Source organism: Pinus tabuliformis, chromosome 1_2, assembly GCF_031772625.1.
Source record: "Pinus tabuliformis cultivar Carrire ecotype Pingquan chromosome 1_2, CPIR1, whole genome shotgun sequence".
Taxonomy (NCBI): Eukaryota; Viridiplantae; Streptophyta; class Pinopsida; order Pinales; family Pinaceae; genus Pinus; species Pinus tabuliformis.
Genome location: NC_142298.1, coordinates 1,276,117,151 through 1,276,123,602, shown reverse-complemented (window position 1 = coordinate 1,276,123,602; position 6,452 = coordinate 1,276,117,151). Strand labels below are relative to the sequence as shown.

Here is a 6,452-nt window from a genome sequence, read left to right as displayed (position 1 = left end):
AAGCAAATATTCTGATGTAAATACGAACAAAAATTGCAAATCAAAACAGTGGTATTATTTAGAGAGCGTTATGCAAGTGTTTCTGACCTTCACTCTGCTGGAATTGAAATCGGTTATTGCAAATCGAAATGATAGACAGGCTTTGCTAGATTATTGACTTCATAATACCTCAGCGATCAACATTAAGATGGTCATCCCATGAAAGTGCTACCAGCCAGGCCTATTAGCTCAGTTGGTTAGAGCGTCGTGCTAATAACGCGAAGGTCGCAGGTTCGAGACCTGCATAGGCCACGTATCGAAGACGCCTTTCATGTTGTTCGAATCGCTGAGTTCAAATTGTACATTCTTGTATACGCCCCTTGATAATATCTTTTAGTGTGGTTTGTCTTTATCTCAAAATTGATAATATCTTTTAGTGTGGTTTGTATATCTTTTAGTGTGGTTTGTCTTTATTTCAAAATTGTGGTTTGTCTTTATCTCAAAATTGATAATATCTTTTAGTGTGGTTTGTCTTTATCTCAAATTTTAGTGTGGTTTGTCTTTATCTCAAATTGAAATTGTGTATTGTGTTTGTCTTTATCATATTATCGTTGTTTGTTTTTATCTCAAATTGAAATTGTGTATTCTGTTTGTCTTTATTACAAATTGAAATTGTGTATTGTGTATAAATTGTGTTTGTCTTTATCCTATATTGAAATTGTGTATTGTGTTTGTTTTTGTCTTTATCTCAAATTGAAATTGTGTATTCTGTTTGTCTTTATCACAAATTGAAATTGTGTATTGTGTATAAATTGTGTTTGTCTTTATCCCATATTGAAATTGTGTATTGTGTTTGTTTTTATCTCAAATTGCAATTGTGTATTGTGTTTGTCTTTATCACAAATTGAAATTGTGTATAGTGTATAAATTGTTATCCCAAATTGGAATTGTGTATTGAAATTGTGTATTATCTTTGTTTTTATCACAAATTGAAATTATGTATTGTGTATGTTCTTGTAGCGTTTTAAACTATAAATTGTATTTGTATTTGTCTTTATCACAAATTGAAATTGTGTATTGTGTTTGTCTTTATCACAAATTGAAATTGTGTATTGTGTATAAATTGTGTTTGTCTTAATCCCAAATTGAAATTGTGTATTGTGTTTGTCTTTATCACAAATTGAAATTGTGTATATTGTATGTTCTTGTAGCGTTTTAAACTATAAATTGTATTTGTCTTTATCCCAAATTGAAATTGTGTATTGTGTTTGTCTTTATCACAAATTGAAATTGTGTATTGTGTATGTTGTTGGAATCGCTAAGTTCAAACTGCGCATTCTTGTATACGCCCCTTGTCTTTAATAATATCTTGTAGCATTTTAAACTATAAATTGTGTTTGTCTTTATCCCAAATTGAAATTGTGTATTGTGTTTGTCTTTATCACAAATTGAAATTGTGTATTGTGTTTGTCTTTATCAATATCTTGTAGTGTTTTAAACTATAAATTGTGTTTGTCTTTATCCGAAATTGAAATTGTGTATTGTGTTTGTCTTTATAAATTGTGTTTCTCTTTATCACAAATTGAAATTGTGTATTGTGTTTGTCTTTATCAATATCTTGTAGCATTTTAAACTATAAATTGTGTTTGTCTTTATCCCAAATTGAAATTGTGTATTGTGTTTATCTTTATAAATTGTGTTTGTCTTTATCACAAATTGAAATTGTGTATTGTGTTTGTCTTTATCAATATCTTGTAGCGTTTTAAACTATAAATTGTGTTTGTCTTTATCCCAAATTCAAATTGTGTTTTGAAATTCTTCTTCTCTTTAAGATTTTGTAGTGTTTTGAGTTATAAATTGTGTTTTCTTGTCTTTTTATCCTAAATTGAAACTATGCATGGTAAGAATTTGTAGTGTTTTGAGTTATAAATTGTGTTTTTAGTCTTTTATTTTTCAAGTTAGATTGAGCCTAGGTTGAGGTCAACCTTAGTGTTGGATCTAAATCTTGTAGCGTTTTGAGCCATAAATTTAGTATTTTTGGTTTTTTTATCTTTCAAGTTGCACTGATCCTAGGTCGGGGTCAGCCCCAGTTTTGGATCTAAATCCTATAGGATCTTCAGCCATAAATTTAGTTTTTTGGTTTTTTATCTTCAAATTACACTGAGCTTAGGCTGGGATCAGCCCCAGTGTTGGATGGAACAACGCTCTGCCCACTTGTGGGATGCTACCACTAGATTTGTGTGAAGCTCGTTCAAGCTTGTACACCCCTTGTGATAGTTTAATTCACTCAAAGGTGACTCACATCCTCAATTCCTCCCTGTAAGATTTGAAACTATGGTGGTAGAAACTAAACCCCACATAAACCAATGCTAAAGTCAACCACAATGTTCAATGGAAAAACAATCTGCTAGTGAGATGCTATTACTAGGGTTGTGTGAAACTCAATCAAGCTTGAACGTCCTTGGGATATTTTAATTCACCTAAAAATGGCTCCCATCCTCAATCCATCCATATAAAATCTAAACCTATCATTGTGAGAACTAAACATCACAAAAAACAATTATTGAAAACCTCGTTCAACAACCTAACAAATAATTAAATCACTAATTGGAGTTTAAACTCATTATTCTTCCTGCCCGGAGTTTAATTTTTTTTGGGTTTAATCTTGGTTAAGTAGCAAATAGATATTCTTGTTCACGATAGTATCCCAACATTTAAAGCTCTCAACACGTTATCGCTGACCACTTAGAAATTAACATTGACTTTGTCTCTTTGGTGTGCATTTAAGTGGGTTATTAATAATTGATAATATTATACAGTTTTGTTTAAGCCTTTTAAAATATGTATTAATATTTAAATTTATATAGATACATAAAATTGAAGGATACATAGAGTTGTGGGTCTAGATGCTTCTGCCACATGGAGGGTGAAAGCTTCACACATGCTTGATTAATGGTGATTTGTAGGATGGTCGCGATTATTTTATGCTAATTGATAAATGGAGTGGAGATGAGTATAGAAGGTTTAATGTTAGGCCCAAATGATGGCTTTGCACATCAAGATTTTGAGAGGTGATAATGAACTTAAATTGTTGTGCTTGTGGGAGAGAGGTGATAATGAATTTAAATTGTTGTTGTTGTGGGAGATGATGGAGGTGAGTGGTGTGAGATTTCTTAATTTTAAAAGTTTTTAATGGTGTAATTTTTTTTAGCTCTAAGTATTTTTGTGAGTTAGCTTTGCTAGCTAGTAAGGATTGTCTCTATCCTTGTTTTCTTAATGTTGCATGTCTTTCATTGGACTTTCGTTTGCATGTGTATTGGCTTAGTTTCCTTGGTGTTGAGGTTTTGGGCACCTTCTTTGTTGCATGCAGTTAAGAGGTTGGGTGTTTTCAAGCTAATTCTTATTCCTAAACTTTGGTGGTTTATTTAGGCATCTCATGCTTGTTGGTTATGGGAAATTTATATTTCTATGTGAGTGAGGTCTCTATCTTCACATCTACAATGTTTATTGATAACCATGACAAATAAGGTTGTTTAAGACACCCTTGAATCTAGTCACCAAGGTTTGACAAAGGAGAGAGACAACTAGGTCTCTAGTACCTAGGAAAGGCAATTCCTACTCTTATGGCATAGGTGTAGAGAGGCTAGTTGTATGATCCAAACAATGCTTTAACCAAGGCATCTCGCAACACATTCAACAAGAAGTGGAGAGTTTGGTAGGTGTGGTTCAATCAAAACATATCCATACCTCAAATAGAAAATCAAGAGGAATTTAAGGATTGGGTCTCAGATATTGAATGCTCTAGGTCGAGAGATACTAAGACGTTTTGGGCCATGGATTTTTATTGGCTTGCTACGAATCTAGTTGTCAAAATGGTGGAAAATAAGGGGCTTCAAGAGAAAATAGGATTGTACAGATTTAGAAGTCTAGAAGCTAAATTTATAACTTTGTGTAATGTTTTCTTTGGGTTTAGTTTTAAGGACTTTGATTAGGAGTCAAGTAAAGAGGGAGAAATGGTGGAGGTTCATTAGAACTCTTGTCTCACAAGGAACCAACTCTAACTTAATCATCATCATGGATGAATTAGGGGGGTGATAGGCAAAGCTAAAAGTCCACATACCTCTACCACTAACAAGGCCCTTTTGAACCATCCCTGTATTGACTATTATATTTATTATTTTCACTCTAGCTATTGTTGTCTAACTTTTTACCCTTCACTTGAGATGTTGAACTTCTCTTGCCATCTCAGTTATTTTTAGATTGTTTTAGAAAATTTTGGCATGCTCTTCAAGTGTCATTTAAAATTTGATTTCCTTCATGAGAATACTCAAACAACTAGGATTGTAACTTTTTTGATACTATATTAATACACAAGTAAATTAGGCAAAAAAATATATATAAATGTTAACTCAAACATCATTTTATTGCGCTAAGAGGCACTCTCCAACCCAGTATGGAAGATATGTTGTAATATCTTGTCATGTCTTGTCATGTCCTGTAAACATTTTGACTCAGTCCATATATATATAATTTGTATTGCCTCAAAATGTCCAATTACATCCATATTTCCATCTCTATTTGATAAGAACAATACACACTAAATACATTCACTGCCTCTCTAATCTTACTAACTAGCCCTTACATTACTTCTATCCTAGGTGATGAACCCAAAAATAATCAAGGATCCTTTCGAGGATATTTTTTCTTTTTTTCTTATGTACATCCATCCACCTTGATGAATTGTCATGGGCATAAGTAGATAGTACAGTTATATTATTTTCTTGAGACAAGTCCATTTTTTGGTGTCTACATTTGTAGTTTCCTCCTTATCACTATCTGAGTGATCTGATTCATGGAAGAATTTATGGCCTGCTATTGTCGAGGCTAAAACCATAATTGTGTCTACTATAGCTTTATTGTTGGGGTGGACTCTAGCCTTCGTGGGATGTGATGGTGTTGCATATGGTTAAAATAAATCTAAAAGATGTGATTTATCGATAGAAGTTTTTTGGTCCTAAGAGTTATCTTGTTGATATGTTGCAAAATTCTTTGAATCGATGGAAACTTTTGGGTCTTTCCATCCTCGAGGCTTTTTCTTAGTTATTAGAGGGGAAGAGTGCCCTTGAAGACAAAGGAAGAGATTCTGAAAATGACCTGGCTATTGACGAATTTGAAAATGGAAAGTCGTATTTTCATAGTCCAAAGGCCACATATAAGTCAGTTTTTTCCATTGAAGAAGGACTTTATCTAGCAATGCACACAAGGTTTACTTCTACATAAATTCGAGAAAATGTAGCAATACCTTTCTACAACCTATTTGTATCAACCTTGATGAAACGACCAATTTCATTACCCACATTAGCTAAAATGTATGGATGTAGAAGATAAAGGGGCATGCTCAGGAGCTTAACCCAAATGGGTGTGGGAAAAGATGGCATAGAAAAAGGGTTAAAATTATAGAAATATGGCTTCATGCTAAGCCTAGTACTATCCCACGTTTATTAGAAAAACCTAACCTTGTCCCAAACCCTTAAATTTCACCACAAAGAAACATTTAGAGTAGAAGAACAAGTCTACATTCAGTGTCCTGGTCTAATGGAACCAGTCCCGAAGTGTAGATGATGATGACCAAAACCTATTGAATTAGAAAATAATTGCATGCATTGCAAAATCATTACTAGAATCATAGGAGATAGGGTGATCTACTTTAATACTAGGGATATCACCCACCTAATTCACAATGAAAGTAGGCCCTAAGAGTTCTTTAGGAGTTGGAGAACTAGACCCTCGATTAGCGACATCCTTGAAGGGCTTGGCTTTAGAAGTTGAAGGTGCACCCCCACCTACACCTCCACTGATTAAGATTGCCACAAGAGAGATATAAGCATCCTTAGTAATGCCATAATCGCTTAAATAAATCCCTTGGAGTTGTTGTCCTCCGTGAAGAAGCCCCATATCAATGGATGGGATTCGTATCCACTCTTGAAGTCTGATTGTGAGAATAGATACTAGATATATTGCTTTCACCTTAATACAAAGAGTCTTGCCAAAAAATGTCCTGACAAAGACTGAAAATTGTAGCTTCTAAGGATCTACAATTACTTCTTGGGAAATATATTGAGAGAAATTTTTAGAAATGGTTCCACCTGTGTTTCTAGATCTATAGGTAGATCTGGTATCTGCATGATCTCATTGGGAAGTGGGACTCGTAGGCTTAGACCAAGAGGCACTATCGTGGTTAAAACCCTAAAATTGTTTATTCTCGACGCAATGTTTATGCCATGACTCTGGTAAAGATTCATATGGTCGACTAAACTAGATCCAAAGTATATGGGATCATTTCTCTTTCCCATATATGCATCCGCAACTTCCTTTTCCTTCAAAGCGGAAGGGCATGTTTCCACTATTTGTGTTGCATTCACTCTAATTATGCCCACAACTTGCGATTTTACCTCCATCTAAACAAACTTATT

General features: G+C 33.8%; 1 non-coding gene across 1 annotated transcript; it reads left to right on the top strand.

The window, feature by feature from the left end:
* The first annotated feature begins 217 nt into the window (after nt 1-217).
* Nucleotides 218-291, top strand: TRNAI-AAU (transfer RNA isoleucine (anticodon AAU)). The gene has a single exon. It is a non-coding gene; the product is annotated as a tRNA-Ile (tRNA).
* Nucleotides 292-6,452: the final 6,161 nt, after the last annotated feature.